This window comes from Castor canadensis, chromosome 14, assembly GCF_047511655.1.
Source record: "Castor canadensis chromosome 14, mCasCan1.hap1v2, whole genome shotgun sequence".
Lineage (NCBI taxonomy): Eukaryota > Metazoa > Chordata > Mammalia > Rodentia > Castoridae > Castor > Castor canadensis.
The window spans coordinates 55,354,261-55,370,617 of NC_133399.1; the positions used below are offsets into that span (position 1 = coordinate 55,354,261).

The following is a 16,357-nucleotide window of genomic DNA, read 5'->3' on the forward strand; positions in this document are numbered from 1 at the left end:
TTGCCACAGTCAGTCATAAACCTGTTCGTCACTTCCAAAAGTTTCCTGGTGCTCCTTTGTTCTTGTTTGCTTGTGGTTTGATAAGGACACTTAGCCTGAGCTCTACTCTGTTAGCAGTTCAAGGGCACAGCAGAGAATCGCTTCCTGTAGGCCCTCCGCTGGTACAGCAGCTGTCTACAATGAATTCATATCACGTCACTGACTTTATATCCACTGAGAACACTTACCCATTCTCCCTCTTCCAGGCCCGGTCAACCACCATTTTCGTCTCTGCTACTATGAATGAAGCTATGTTTAACATTTCATTGTTATGGTCAGGATGTGGTTGGAGTGTGCAGCACAAAGGTTCAAATACTGGAGGCTTAACTCAGTGTGGTAACATTGAGAGGTGACGGGGCCTTTAAGAGCTGGGGCCGACTGCAAGGTGACTAGGTCATACTGGCATTGCCCTCTGAAGGGATTAGTGCTGGTCTCTAGGAGTCAGTCAGTTCTCAAGAGACTGAGTTGTTGTAGAGAGTGAGCCTGGCCCCTGAACTCTCAGGCTTCCTGTCTTGAATGTGACCTCTTGCACATGCGTTCCCGCCATATGATGCCGTCTGCCATGAGGGGCAGCCTGATCTTAGACTTTCAGTCAGGTTGCACTTACCACCCATCTGAACGCCCTGCCCTATGGTGTGACAGTCGCTCCAGTGCCCAGGGGAGCAAGCCCGCCCACCTTTTGCTAAGCACTGTTTGTCACATAGCGGTCTGGGGACTAAAGGAGTGGTTTTATCATGTGCCCCACAGTACCAACCGCAGCACAGGATGGTGGCATGCTGGATGGCCAGCAGCAGCTCTGAAGTGAGCTTGCCTAGGTTCATATCCCAGCTCTGCCACCTCACCTACAGCCTTGGTGACTGTGAGCATATCAAAGTTAGATGGCCCCAGCTAGGTCCCACCACCTCCCAATAGTGCCAAACTGGGGACCAAGCCTTCAGCACGTGGGCCTTTGGGGTACACATATCCAAACCACCACAGTACCATCTTAATGTGCACAGAGTGCTTAGAACACGCCTGGCACAGAGTCAGCACTGCATAATGAAAGTTACTGTTAGTGTAACTAAGGCTTAGTGTGTAAATGTCACAATTATTATAACTCCGGAGCCATGTGAGAAGACAGGCAGCTCTCCATAGTGCAGTTCTTAAGGGTGCAAGTGTTTTCAACAGTCCCTTTAAGACAGCACAGGAGCATGTGGCCTAAGGTGAGTGCCTAAGTATGAGCTTTACTCGTACAGGATGTTTTACAAGCACTGTTGCCCATAGACCCACCAGGTTACTCAGGTAGCCTGCTGGCTCTGCACTGGGGCACTAGAGCTCATATTCTGACTGCTCTATGTGCCAGCCCTGTGGTCTTGGGCCTTTCACTAAGACTTTCTGTGCCTCGCTTGCTGTGTCTGTAAAATGAGGGTAACAGTAGCACATCCCACTATGTGGGGATTAAACAAAGCTATGGGTGCTGGGCTTGTGGTAAGTGCAGTAAAACAGTGGCTTATGCTGTTAGCACACTTGTGAGTACACTCTGTGGAAGGCATTGGTCTGGGGCACAGGGAAAGATGACACACAGTGGGAGGGGTGATATGTAGGGAAAAGAGTATCTGTCATCTAATCTCCTCTCCTCAAGAACCTGGGTCTTCCTATAGCCTTGATCTTTAAGGTGATGGCTTCTGCCTCCCTGTATTGTTCATCAGGGCGACCTCACGTTAAATTTAAAAATTTAAATGTCTACTATGTGCAAGGACCCCTGAGTGCTTCCATGTTTGTTACACCATGTAATTTTCATGCATATGATCCCAGTTTACACATAGAGAAATGAAGTTGCAGACAGCTTTCCTCAGGCCTGTCTGTGACCAGCAGACTAGGCAGCCCACACGCCATGCATTTTCTCTCCCAGTCCTGAGTGAGAGGACCATGTGCTTGAGTAATAAAGACGCACTTTCTTCATTTATTGAAAGTAGAGTCAAGTCACCCCAGGGCAAGGACCACTCTGCCTTGTTCACCTTCACCCCAGATTGGAGCCCCTAAATGGCACCTTGTAAGTGTGACTAGACACGGACCAAATGAGTGTGTGGCTGATGTATCTCTGTACAGATCCCTTGCAACTTAAATCTGCTGTGAGAAAGGGGCTAATGGCATTGTGTCTTCTTAGAAGTCCAGGAAACATAAAGCAAACGAACACTAATTGAAGGCCATACACAGGTGGACGTTCTGCCTGTGTTATCTCATTTCAGAGGTGCATGTCATCCTTGGGGAGCATCACAGACCTGCCACCCATAGACCCAGGACCTGATCTCCACATGCTCACCCCCAGGCTCTACCCCCAGTTCAGAAGCCACTGCTCTCACTGCCCTTACCATCTGGCTGGTCATTAATTGGAAACCCAGAGTGCTGAGCAACGGAACCTTGTCTAGGGGCCCATGATCTCAGGCCCCCAGGTCCAGCACCATTGTGGGCAAGGCTGGAGCCAGCGTCTAGCCTTGGAGACATACTCACAGCACAGTGGCTGCGTCATTAGGAGCACTTATTTTTTAGTCATGTGGTCCCTGCTATTGTAGACAGGAGATGGAGCAAGAAATGACTGGAGGATGAAAACCTTGCCTCATTTATGTTATGAATGACTTCCTCTCTGCTCAGAAAGAGCAAGAATGGAAAGTTTTTCTTTTTCTTTTGCATTTAAAAAAGAAATTCAGTTGTTAACAAAAAACCTGAACTGTCAGCAGCTTTTGCTTGTTGAGAAGGGATTTGCAGCATGAAAGGAGGTCATTTTGACACGCCATTGAGTTGTCCTTGGGCATAGGGAACTTTCTGGCAAATCGGGGCCAGTTCTGATGGAGCTGGCTGAAGTCTTTTTCTGAGGCCTTTGACAGCCACATGATCCCTGATGGGGCTCAAGGGAAGCACTGGCTGCCTGCACAGCTGCTCTGGGCGCAGCAGGATAGAGTCTGCAGATCAGCAGACCTGATCAAGCTGCTCTAGATGCCACGTGCTCTCGCCCTTATACCACGGGGCCTGCTGATGCTCCTGGGGCGCATCGGGGGCCCAGTGCTGGAAGCAAGGGTCCTGCTGCTCGGAGGAGGCCTTTGCCAGTGGCAGACCTGACTCTGGAATTAACTTCTCAGAGGGGCGACCCTCAGCTATCCTCTGGTTCAGCAAGCAGTCAGCAGTCTGTAAGGCCAGATAGTGTTTCTGACTTTGCTGACCACACTATTTCTGTCATGACTGTTATCCTTTCTTTAGATTTTATTTTTTTCAGCCACTTAAAAAATGCAAAATCCACTTGCTGTAGTTTGGACCATAAATATCCCCCAAAGGCACATGTTTTGAAAGACTTGGTACCCTAGCTCTTGGTGCTATCAGGAAGTGGTGGAGCCTTTCAGAAGTGGGGCTAGGTGGAGGAAATAGGCAACTGGGGATGTGTCCTTGAAGGGGACATTGGGGCCCAGCCTTTTCCTCTCTTCTGCTTCCCAGCCACAGTTTTGCTCCACCATGCCATGCTGCATCCACCACAGGCCCAAAAGGAATGGGGCCAACTGATGGTTGACTGAAACCTCCAAATAAACCTTTCCTGTTTTAAAGTTGATTATCTCAGATGTCTTGTTGCAGTAATGGATAGCCAACTAACATACCCTGTTAAGGCGGGCTGTGTGAAATGGCAATGGCTGTATTTGGTCTGTGGGCTGCAGTCTGCTAGTCTCCAAGCTGCTTCTTGAATCTTCTGCCCAGGCCTCCATAACAAGGGTGATTATCCACCTCGGGCCTGAGTGAGTATGCAGTAGAATGTTACCCAGAAAGTTCTGCACCAGACCCCAGTGGTGGCTATGGGGCCCTCAGATCTCTAGTAGGACTCCCACTGCTGTCCAGCCACAGTCCTTGTAGCAGCTGTGTCCTGCTTTCCAGACACATTCTTGCTGCCATCAGTTAAGATGTCCAGTCATAGGGAAGCCTTGAGGAGCCTCAGAAGGCCTGGCAATCAGCAGCATCCTGGGGCAGGACGAGCAACCTTGGTCAGAAACCTGGGCTCAGGGTGCTGCTGGCAAGTGTGAATACTCAACATGGCTGGGTGTGTAATGGCCAGATGAGAACAGTAGGCGGCAGCACTGAGCTATGAGTACTCATTTTCATCCTCAGCAGGACCCTAAACACAGACCCAGTAGGATGGGAGCCTTTGCATGCCCACCATTGGACAGACAAGGATGCTGAACTCCAGAGAGGGGACATGTGCCCCTGAATCCCCTCACACATTGCTTCTGGGAGGACTGAGTTGTATTCTTGAACTTCCTTGGCTTCTCCAATGTCCTCAGGGTTATCTGTGTGGTGACCACTGAAGGTCAGCTCCAAAGCCTGCTAACCTCTTTCTGAAGTGTGAGGTTTAGCCACAGCTATGAACTACAGTTGAACGTAAGTGATGGGATTGCTTGGCCAGGCTGCAGAGTCCAGAGGGGTAGAATTTGCTAAAACTCACACCATTGGTTTTGTGCCTGGGGCTTGACTCGTCAGCAGGACTTGGGTGTGAGCCAGGAGTTTGTAAGAATGAATCACACACATTGCTTCTCAGGCTTTTGGCTAAGATCAAGTGTAGTATCTGTTCTTATCAGTTTACTATCTGATAGGTCCTGTATCCGAGGACAATACATTAAATGGAGTTTTGGAACAGGGAGATGGAATAGGAGCTTGCTCCGTCCACTCCATGCACTGACCTGGTATTGGCAGTACCTCTGGGAATGGTGCACCAAAAAAAAAAAAGAATGAATCACAGGCCATCCCTGATACCATTGCTGCATCCTGTGCTTGATCCTCTCACTTGACTGGTGTTGGATGCCTAGAGACCATTGAGTTCAGACACCTGCAGTTTGTCCTCTTCTACCTCTCACCTTAGCTTCACCTCCCACATTCAGTTGATCTCCCACGTCTGCTAACATTGCTCCCTGAATGTTTTTCGGATCCTCCCCTCCTCTCTACCTTGTCGCCTCCCATGGCCTGGCTGGAACTGCAGCACCTGAACTCTGGATGGCCTCCTGACCAACCATCCTCAGCTTACCTGCCAGAGAAATCTTTGTGGATGTGTCATGGATTGCAGAACTCAGGCTAGGGTGAGCCCCTGGCTTTCCATGCCACCTCCACTCCTGACTCTTACTGCTTTCCGCTTCTGATACTTGCACCATCCTCTCCAGTGTCCCTGCACACAGCTGTTTCTGGTCTCCATATCTTTGTCACTGTTGGGCCCCCTACCTGGAGTACTTCCTTTGCAGTCTCCTCTTGGCTGACCTTTATTCCTCCTTTAAGACTTGTATGCTGGTCAGCTTTCCTTTACTGTAGTAAGTGCCTGAGACAATCAACTTAGGAGGAGAAAAGGTTTATTTTGGTTCACAGTTTTAGAGGTTCCAGTCAGGCAGACCTATTTGCTTTCTGGCCTTTTGTGGAAGGGAGCATGTGATGGAGCAGAACCACCCCCCTCATGACCAGGAAGTGAAAGAGGAAGAGAAAGGGGCTGAGGTCCCACTATGCCCTTCAAGGGCACACCTCTGTGACCTAAAGACCTTCTACTAGGCTCCACCCCTTAAAGGTTCTCCCACCTGCCAATAACACCATAGGCTGGGGACCATGCCTTTAAAACATGGGTCTTTGGGGGGCATTCCAGATCCAAACTATAACAACTCAGGTCAAACATTGTCTCCAGGCAGCCAGTCCACCCCCCCTGCCATTACTCTGTTGATCTGCCTGGAACCTGTTTTATTGCCTGGCCTGTGGTGGTGTTTGTGGCTGTCCCTAGCATGTGCCCTCCAATGCCAGAACTATTTAGCATGCATCCTCACACCCACAGCACACAGTGTCTAGAACACAGAGGTCTTGATACACGTTTGTGAACTGTATGAATGGATGGGACCAGAGAACTTGAGATCTTCCTGGTCTTCCTCCAGCAGACTCTCACCCATTCTTTGTGAATGCAGGAAATGGAGATTACCCCATCTGAGGCATCGAGCTTTCCCTCCCTGACCCTCTTTCTTTCTGCAATTCCTTTCATCATAGTGAATCTAGCCTACATCCCCAGGACTTAAGTTTGCCTTTGTTCCATCCACCTCGCAGATGGAGAACAGCTGCTTGGCATCTGCTGGAGGTTTCAATGCACATTTTAGGCAGACTTTCCCTTTGTTACTAGCACAGTAAAAAAGCATCAGAGAGGAAGTTTTGCCCTTCCTTATACCGTGGGAGTCCAGTGGGTGTACTGCCCCTGACATCTGCTATAGTCACAGGGCACTGGAATGTGTAGAAACCACCATGAGCCACCTGGGGTGACTAGGGAAGCCCCTAGAGCCTGGGATGCTTTCAGAGTCCATATGGGGGACTGAAAAGGGGTGGCTCCTAGTGCCGTCAGAGGGCCTGATGTGTCCTAGAGGAGTGCATGGAATGGGCTCAGGGCTTCCTTCACACCAGCTTGCTCACAAGGATGTTCTCAAGCTGAGTTTCTTTCCCACCCACTCTGGCCTTGGAGTCCAGTTTCTGGTAGGGGACAGTTAGATAGGGTGAATACTTTGCCCTCTGTCTTTCTTTCCTTTCCAGACTGGCAATCAAATTCAGGGCTTCTGCACACACTAGGCAAGCTCTCAGTCATTGAACTACATCTAAGAAAGGATGCTACTTGTCTGGCTTTTTCTGCTCCTTCTTTGGCACCCTAGCTTGCCTGGGACCAGGTTTCAAGAGAAAACCTGAGGTTTGCTAACAGCCTCAGTTCTCTAACCTCCAGGGGATGAGCCAGGAGGCAGACAACATGAGTGTGTGGGTCTCGGTTACTAAGGTGTGACAAATTACCTTCTGAAGTGGTGGTAGGAGAGGCCACCCCATTATGGATGGGAGGCAGGGTTACCAAGTAGAAATACAAGCAAATATTGTATAGGGTGTACTTATACCTCTATGATTTGTGGTTTATCTGAAAGTCACATTTATTGGGCATTCTGTACTTCCTTGGCAGCCCCGGTGGAGCAGTACCCCTTGAAGCGGGTGAGTGTTTTTGGTGTCTGCCCATCATGGAGAGGCAGGTTTTCATCCTGGTGCAGGGGATAGGGAAGCTGGACTTGGTGCCAAAGTCACCCCTCCTTTTGCTTTCTTGGGTCTCTGGTCTTTCTGTCAGCCTGGTGGCAGGAGAGTGGCCTCTGCCTTGCTGCCATTGGCTAGGAGGTAGGTAAAGTGCAGGGAGCTGGCTTCTTTCTCCCTTGCTGAGAAGGGGAAAAGAGGGAAGGGAAAGGGAGGAGAGAGGTGGGCAGGTCCATGTAGAGGGAGCAGAGCGAGGTCAGAAGATCATGGCAGGGGAGGTGGGGTCCAGGGAATGTGACTTGACTTTGGAAACACTTCTCTTTCCCTGGCTCCCCTTCCCAGTGGAAAGTCATCCTTTCTTTTGTCTTGCATGATGTGAGGCTAGGTTATAAACTAATTTTTTTTTCTTGGTGAGACAGGTTTGAACTCAGGGCTTCATACTTGCAAAGCAAACACTCTACTACTTGAGCTACACCTCCAGTCTATTTAGCTCTGGTTATTTTGGAGATGGGGGTTTCATGAATTATTTGCCCATGCTGGCCTCAAACCCAATCCTCAGATCTTAGCCTCCCAATGTAGGATTATAGTATGAGACACTGGCACCTAACTTGTACTAATTTTAGCATTTATTTTTTAAATTCACATAGAGAAAAAATTCACCTAACTTTGTGTTCAGTCCCAGAGTTTTGACAAGTGTAGAGTCATGTCCCACTACCTCAATCAAGATAGGGAGCAGGTCTGCCATGCCCCCAAATTCTCTCAGGAATGCAGACCTCCCCCTGCCCCCGCCAATTTCTGGCCACACAGAGCTGTCCTCTACCCCTAGAGTTTGCCTTATGCAGGATGTCTCATGTATGGGTCAGGCTGTGCATGGCTTTGACATCTGGCTGCTTCTCTTGAGCAATGGAGGTTCATCCATGGCTGCCTGTGCAGCTCTCATGCTTGAGCTGCAATCTGCAACTGGAGGGGCCACAGCTTCCTCTTTTCCCACTGAAGATATCTGGGTTGATTCCAGCATGGAGCAATTACCAATAAAGTTGCTCTAAGCATTCGTGTCAGGTTTTTGTGTCAACACAGGTTTTCACTTATCTTGGGTAATAAATACACAGGATTGGGATTGCTGGGACCCATGCCAGGTCTTTTTAGTGTTATTAGAAGCTCTCTGGCTTGCCATCTATCAGAGGACCTGGTGGGTACCCACAGCCTGCCAGCCCTTTGGAGACACAAGATCAAACAAGTCCAGAGTTGTAAAGAAGTCGGTGTCTGGTCCAGGGCAGAGTCTTGGCCCCGGTCCCTCAGGTCACTGGCTCTTTGGTCCAGTGCCCTTTGTCATCTTTTCTGTACCCTCATTCTCACTGGGGCCCTCTTGAGACACATTGAGCAACTGCTACTCAGTAGTTGCATCTGTTGATGAGGAATGTGACCCAAAGGATGGATCCACTTGTTGGAGACCAAGTGAATCCATCTCCAAGTATTAGGGTAGGGCCGTATACACACTCTGGCCCTGATCACTTGGCATGATGGTGTTGTCTACAAAATTATTATTCTACAATTCATCTAGGAATAATTACTCTAAGAGCTTTTCAAGCAAAACCCACAGAGAACCCATTTTTTGTGTATTTCCTGCTTGCTTTTTCTTGTTCAGCTCTGATTACCTTCCATTTTTACCTGTCTCTGGAGATTTGGGAACCTGTCCCTGAAAGCCCTAGCCAGACAGCCCTTCCCTTTATCTGCTTCAAGCTTAGCATCAAGATAGCAGAATCTGACCCTCCCTGAGAATCTTGGCTTTAACACAGTTTCAGCTTTTGAACATTTCAATGGAGGATTAATTGTTATTCATTCTGTCATTGTTATATAGGTCACTTCTTCTTTGGATCCAAGTCTATGGAGTTTTATTATCTGTGGAAAGCAGCCATACCAGAATGGAAAATACTTCTGATTGATGATTTTACTTAAAAATAGTTTCCTATTTTAATAAGCCTCCTCCAGAACAGATGACCCCATCTGGTGGCCTGTGTATGTTGTAGAGATTTGTGTGTTTTGAAAAAGAGGAGCGGGTCTGTACCCGTTTGGTCATACAGACTTAATCTAGAAGCCTGGTGCAGGACATACTGGCCTGCCTAGCTTGACCAATCTTCTGATCTCCCGCTTGAGGATCCATGATATTCCCCACCCAGAGATGCAGACAGTGGCAGAGTGAGTGCTTCCAAATGGATCACCACAAGTTCAAAGTTAGACTCAACAAATAGTTACTTAATACTTGCTAGGTGCCAGGCAAAATGTGCTAGACACTTTCATTGGTATTATCGGGAGAATGCTAAGGTAAAGATAGGAGATCTTCACTTACAAAATAAAAAGTAAGCATCCTGGGGCTGGAGTGTAGCCCAGTGGTAGGGTGCTTACCTAGCATGCACAAGACCCAGGTTCTATCCCTAGCACCACAAAAAACAAGAGTACTGGACACCCTGCCAAGTCAGATTTCTTGTTTAAAGGCAGTGAAGGGGTAATAGTCTCGTAAACAGTGAGATCCCCTGGTATATTTCAACCAAGAATAAGGAGAATCTGGATTTTGAAAGACTATTCTCTCTACCTTAGGGAGCCATGAATTTGGCTCTTACAGTTGAGTTGGGGGGTTGGGGACAGAGTGGCTGCTGAGAACAGGGGAGACCTGCTGACTCCACTCCACTCATATGTGTATAGCCTTGGGCGAGGAGCTCTAAAGCCTCAGTTTCTGCCCCTGCAGGTGGAGTGGTGATGTCCCCTTCTGAGGCCGTGAAAGTATCCAGTGACTGCAGAGACCAGGCCTTGGGTTTTGTTTCAACAACAAAAGCTAAGATCATCAAGCCACAGGAAGAAACCTCAGTTTTTTTCTAGAAAATGCCAAGAATGAGGTTTTCCTTTGAAGTCTGTGGAAGAAGCTTCTAAAAGCCTGGAAAGTGCTTCCCCAAAGGGTGCAGAGCAGGGAGGGCTGGAAGGGCACATCAGCAACAGCATTGAGCAGGGCCAGTGGTTCTACAAGTGTGCAGGGTAGGCTGTTCTTTTTTTTTTTTTTTTGTGATATATTCATTATACAGGAGGGCATTCATAATGACAATTTCAATTGGGCCTATATTGTACATTAGTTTCATTGCCCCCATGATTTCTCCCACCCCCCACCCCATTTAAAACAATTGCAAAAGATTTCTTTGTTCTATTTCATATACGTATATGATATTCAAAGAGGTTTCTCAGTGCATCCCCACTGTGGGTGTACTTTACTTTGGTCCATTCAAGCCTTTCCATTGCTCTCCCTTACCCCTTTACCTTCCACCCCCCCCCCATTTTTCAACAGCTTTTAATACACATCCTTCTATTTTCTATCTTCACTGACGTTATGCTTTATGATATTACTGATGCTCTGTCATTCTCTTTTCCTTTCCCTGTGTTCCATGGAGTAGTTCCACTACTGCAAGCATGTTTTACATATGAGTTTGTATATGATCATGCTTGTTTTTGTGTATGTTTATCTTCTGGATCTGAGTAAGGGCCATAGGAACCATAGGACCATTAGGGAGTCACAACCCCATTTTAGGCTGGTAGAGTCCCAGGGGGCACCAGTGGGGCTTTAGGCAGTGCAGTTGGGGAGGGAGGAAGAGGGCAGGCAGAGATACTGGCATCAGCAGCACCAGGACCCACCCTCAGCCCTGTACTTCTGCAGTGCCTACAGGTGCCTCCTCCTGGAAGGTGAAATGCAGCCCCTTCCCAGGTGTCAAGACAGTGAAGCTTGTGTGGACAGTTCCTGTTTTGTTCCAGGTGCCTCACCGAGGTGCCTTTGCAGTGGGAGCTTATAATCATCCACAGAAAAGCTGAAATCAGAAGCATTTGGTGCTGCTGTTTCAAGGACACAAAAGGCACTGGTTTAAGAACCACAGAGGTAGACAAGTGCTCCTCTGCTTGGTGGCAGAGGAGATCACTCCCTCTGGTGGTGACCAGGGCATTTTCAAGGAAGGAAGGGCTTCCTGGGGGAGGTATCCTGCAGGCAGCTCTGCCAGGCCCTGTAGAAGCAAAGGGGTGAGGCAGGAAATAGAGGCTGGTGGCCATAGATGGAATCTGTAATTCTCTCCACCACACCATACATCTCAGATGGATACTTCAAAGTTTGACATATGGAGATGGTGAAGATGGAGAAGGATATTTCACAGTGTTGGACTCTGACCTGGCGCAGAGAGGGAAAGTGATTTGTCTGAATCACACAGCTAAGAGTGTGTAGGGTCTGGGTGGGAAAGGACTGGTGTGTGTGGTGGGGGAAACTGCCAAGAAGAGATGATGGGATGTATGGGAAGGACTGCCGAGTAACATCCCACATCCTGTTTCCTTTTTCTCCTCTGGCACACAGTCTTTAATATGAAGTTAAACATTAAACTTAAGGTGATGGAGGGTTGGTAGATAATTCAGCAATGATTTTAGTCCATTATTCACAGTAGATGAGTTGTTTGGGGGGGGGGAGGCAGAGACGGAGAGACACTTTTGTTTGGGAATGGAAAGAACAGCCCTTTTAAAACAAGGTCAGAAAAAATGCTTTTTATTACTTTAACATTAGAAACTGAATGTGGTTTATTTGTAATCTTGTCTAACCTAAATTTCCTTTTAAAGGTCATTTCATTTTAAAGTTGTGAAGATAGTATGTAGAGGAGAGCTTTCATCTGATTATTTCTTCTTTGATGTTTGAGTCATTCAGACCCTAGGGTGGCCCACCCTTGATAAATCCCAGCCCACAAAGGCCCAGGATATCCTACATCAGTGTGACTCAGAGAAGTGCATCTGCTGAGAAGCACATCTCATTTACACCACAGGAAGAACTGGATTATAAAAACATAAGATGTGAGCCCCATACTTTTGTTGAGCCCCAGCTTCTGGGAAGTGTGAGATGCTCCACTTCTACATAGAAACAACAGAGAGTTGAGGGAGCACTGGAGTCAAAATAATAATATGAAGCAATCTGAAAATCAGCACATATTTATTGAGCACCTACTATGTGTGAGACATGCTTACCAAAATGTTCTCAAAGTGATTAGAAAAGACAGGGTAATATATCAAGCAGGGAATTACACAATCTATGGAACAAAGGCTGAGCATATTGACAGGAACAAAATTAATATGGACTAGGATGATTAGGCCAGGCTTTATGAGACAGGAATTAAAGGCAAAGGAAGACTTAGATAGATGGATGGAAGGCAGCGAAGTGGAGGGAGATTTGGGAATGACAGTCTATATGAAGATACAGAGGCAAGAATAAGAATACATTTATATAGTGAGGCTTGAGAAAAATGCAGGATACAAAATCTTATATATGGTACAACTCTAATTTTGAAAAAAATGTAGCATTCATATGTAAAGAAAAAAAGACAAAGAGAATGTGTCAAAATTTCAGTGCTTTTCCAGTCATGGAGACATTATGAATGATTTTGACTTCCTTTTCTTTTTTTTTTAAAACTTTTTGGCATTTGCTCTTTACAATGAAATGGTTTACTTGTAAGCAGAAGAGAAAACATTGTTCCTCATTCAGAGAAGACTGTGCTCAGGTATCTAGGGACCCTGGAGCACACACTGGCCTGGGGTGAAGAATGTGACTGGGGACATTGAGTAGAGGTTGTGTGGCTGGGAAAGGCTGGGCAGCAGGGAGGGAGGGAAGGAGGGAGAGAAGTGATAATGAGGACATTGACCAGGGAGTGGGCAGGCAGGCCAGCTTTGAGATTTGCCCAGCAATCATGAGCTGGGTGCAGTGGAGAGGAAGCACCAGATCTGGAGCTCTTTAGTGAGTGAGTCAGACCTTAGGGAATGAGAACGTTGGCCCTGTGGGTTATGGGCAGTAGGATAATGGAAGGGACCAGGGAAGCCTTTTCTAGAAAAATGGGGCAATTGTGTAAGCAGAAAGTGAAGGATGGAGAATATAACAGCTGACAGAGAGTGGGCACCTGGGGTCACAGAAATAACCTCCCCATCTGTAGGATTGCATCTGTAGGATTGTACCATTTGGTACTTTGTGAAATCTGTATACACTTGGGGCTAGTGGGAGGCAAGACGGGTGCCTGTTGGGAGGGTGCTACAGATCCAGAGTTGCCAGGCCTATTTGGATTGGGATGCTGAAGACCCATGATTGCCAGTGAACAGTCACTAGTGGGCGGGACTTGGGTGAGGTGAATGCCCACTTCCCTTTTCAAAATCTCCACTTGTAACTGGGAAGAGTTCCTAGGGTGGAGGGAAGAGGGGAGTGAGGGAAAAAGGCAGAAAGGTGGCTGGATACGATTGATGCACAATATATGCATGTATGGAAATACGACAGTGAATCCTATTCATTTTCATGATATGTATTAAATATAATAAAAATCCTGCAGCTGTAGGAAATGGAGGCAGATTGTTTCTAAGTTGTCTCTGGGAAGATCAGCCCTGCAAGCAGGATGCAGATCTCAGAGGCAGCTGTGACACTGACACCTATGGATTGCTGGCAGCCTTCTACACAATGTGTTGGAGGGTGGTTCTGCCCTGAGTGCCAAGCACAGTCAATGAGCATCCTGGTGTGAGTGATTACAGTGTAAGTGTCACTCAAAGGCCAGGGCGGAAGGAAACTGGAAAAGCTTTGCAGCTGACCAGCAATTGCAATGAAAGATTGTATAGAGTATGATCATTTGTGTTCATAGAAGTACTTGGAGTACTTTTATTCGGTAATCCACAGGACAAGAACACGTGAACTTGATCATCTTTGCATCTAGCAGCCTGTGTAATTCCAGATTGGGTGTGCAGCTTGAAGTATGACTGTGTCCTCATCAGGCAAACAGAATACTCAGTGTTGACTCTAGGTCCTAAGCAAAGTGTGTCCAAGGTTCCTGTGTCTGCCTGGAACTAGCCATACTGTGCCCTCCTGCAGTGGCCCCATGTGCTCAGGGTCCCTAACATGCCATTTGGTACTTTGTGAAATCTGTATACACTTGGGGCCAGTGGGAGGCAAGAAGGGAGGCCTAGGCAGTTTCACCCTGGAGTGGACTCTCATGGCCTCAAGCCAGACAGGTGTCAGTATCTAGCTTTCCACTCACACTATGAACTTGGGCAGGACTGGAAGCATTACTGAGTCTCATTAGCACAAATTCCTAGGCAGATGCCTCTGTAGTCAAACTTCCTTGGGTGAGACTCAAGACAATCCCACGCTATTCCAAACTCCTGTCTGGAAAGTCAAAGGGGACTCCAGGGGGCTCAGAGCCTGCCCCACCTTTCCTATTCCGCCTACCTCCTCTGAGGACAACTCATGTAAAAACTCATGACACATCTTTATGTATTTAGAAACACCCCTACCTCTGCCTTCTTGAGTCACAGTATCCATCATTGCTCTGCCTGATAACAGAACAGTGGGTTTTCCATAGGAGCAGGGAAGTGGAAGCAGGAAGAATTCTGAAAGGAATCAGTTTTCATGTGGTTTGTGCTGACATCTTTGGACTGGGAAGCTAAGGGATTTTCCTTTATTGTTCTTTATCACGGCACAAAGAACATGGTCGCACTTTTATAAACATGTATTGTAAGAGTGAGTTAATGAACCAAAGAAATAATAATAACAACAACACATTTTTTTTGTTTAAAAACACCCAAAATGATATTCTATACTGTTGAGGGATACATATATATGTTATAAAAATATGTAGAACTGTGTGGAGTGGTAAAGATCAAATGGGTAATGGTCGGATGGAAGGCGATGGAGGAGGCAGGAAGTGGACTTAACTTGCTCCAGGGTTTGGTTCTTGAGCAGACTGATAGACACATGTGCTGTGTTTTTCTTTAACTTTTTTGTGTATCTTAAACACTGCATAATACATTTAAAAATACACTCAACTACATTGCAAAATATCTCTACTATAAAGACTGCTTCACAGGAGAAGAAGCAGAGGGAGGGAAAGTTGAGTAAATATGTCTGTTTCTTCTCTAAGTTGGGCGCTGGCCTTCTTCTGTAGCTCATTACCTCCTACTCCCTTATCTCCACCAGCCACTTTTCTCCCCCTAGATTGTCCCTTCCAGCTTTTCTAAGTAATTATATCTTCAGCTACTGACTAGAAGGGAAATACGTCTGTGAGTTAACATGGAGGCTCTTAATGAGGTCTGAGCAGCTTCATTTTTTGAATATCTCACCTCCTAGATAAAAAGGTCGCACTCTATACATGAGCCACACATTTGTTGGGTGCCAGTTCTGTGCCTCTGTTAGGCACATTTACACGTATTACCTCATTTGATTCTCAGAAAAGCCTGAACCATAGATGTTAGCTTTCTTGTTTTATGATGAGCCAGGATGGCTCAGTGGTGCTCAGCAGCTTGCTCTAGATAAGGCACATGTCAGGAAACCCATGGTGGTTGTGGAGAGATTCCTAAAATCAGTCCATAGTAGAGCTGGGCTCACAACATCACCCTCTACTGCCCATCTCTACACAGGGTTGCAGATCCTGCCAGGGTGCTAGCTAATGACCTTGGTCTCTGGCACTTGTTTGTGAAGTACCTAAGCAGTAAGGACACTAAACAGTAGTTCTGGAGTCCAGTGAATCTCCCTGGCCTCCAGGGGGTTGGCTCATCTTCATCATCACAGGTGCTAGTCCTTGGCTGTCAAAGTGGAGTCTGTGTAACCCAGTGGAGTGCAAGATGCAGGAAGAAGGCATTAGAACTTGTATTTATCTAGACTGAGACAATCTCATCCTTTTAAAGTTCCATTTCCCATGTGTTTTATAATGTACATAATGTATTAACACAATAGTAATTATACATGGTTTATAAATGAGAAAATATGCACATGTTAAGGATATATATTAAAAAAATCTATTGAAAGGCATGTTAAGTTTTAAAAGTATAGAGTTGGGGCTGGCAGTGTGGCTCAGTGGTAGAGTGCTTGTGATGGGTGAGACCCTGGGTTCTATTATCAGCACTAAAAAATAAAAAAGTTTAGAGACTATACAGAGCTTACACCACTGGCTTGGTCAGCTTGTTCCCAGTCAGTCGTTAGCACATGAGTGTTACATGAGCTCAGCTCCTGTAGCACACAGCTGTGTCATGCCAGGACTGAGTGATCTTGGGCATATGGTCACAATGACACTCTTGGGAATGATGGTTAAATCATGACAAACTGGAGAGGAAAACAGGTGACAGGTAGATGTCTCACTTTTCAAACATTTTACATGGCAAAATTCCTGAAAAATATTTTAGAATTGATTATAACAGATGGTTTATGACCAGTCAGGGGAAAAAAAAGTGGTCTCTGGCAGCTAACATGGATTCACCTAAAATG

At 46.7% G+C, this 16,357-nt stretch overlaps 1 protein-coding gene and 1 non-coding gene across 13 annotated transcripts in view; both read left to right on the forward strand.

Annotated features, from left to right (window-relative positions):
- The window catches only part of Ank1 (ankyrin 1), a 188,090-nt gene that overhangs the window by 48,131 nt on the left and 123,602 nt on the right, over positions 1-16,357 (forward strand). The window lies entirely within an intron of this gene.
- LOC141416974 (U2 spliceosomal RNA) lies at positions 4,580-4,771 on the forward strand. Its single transcript, XR_012441618.1, has one exon. It is a non-coding gene; the product is annotated as a U2 spliceosomal RNA (small nuclear RNA).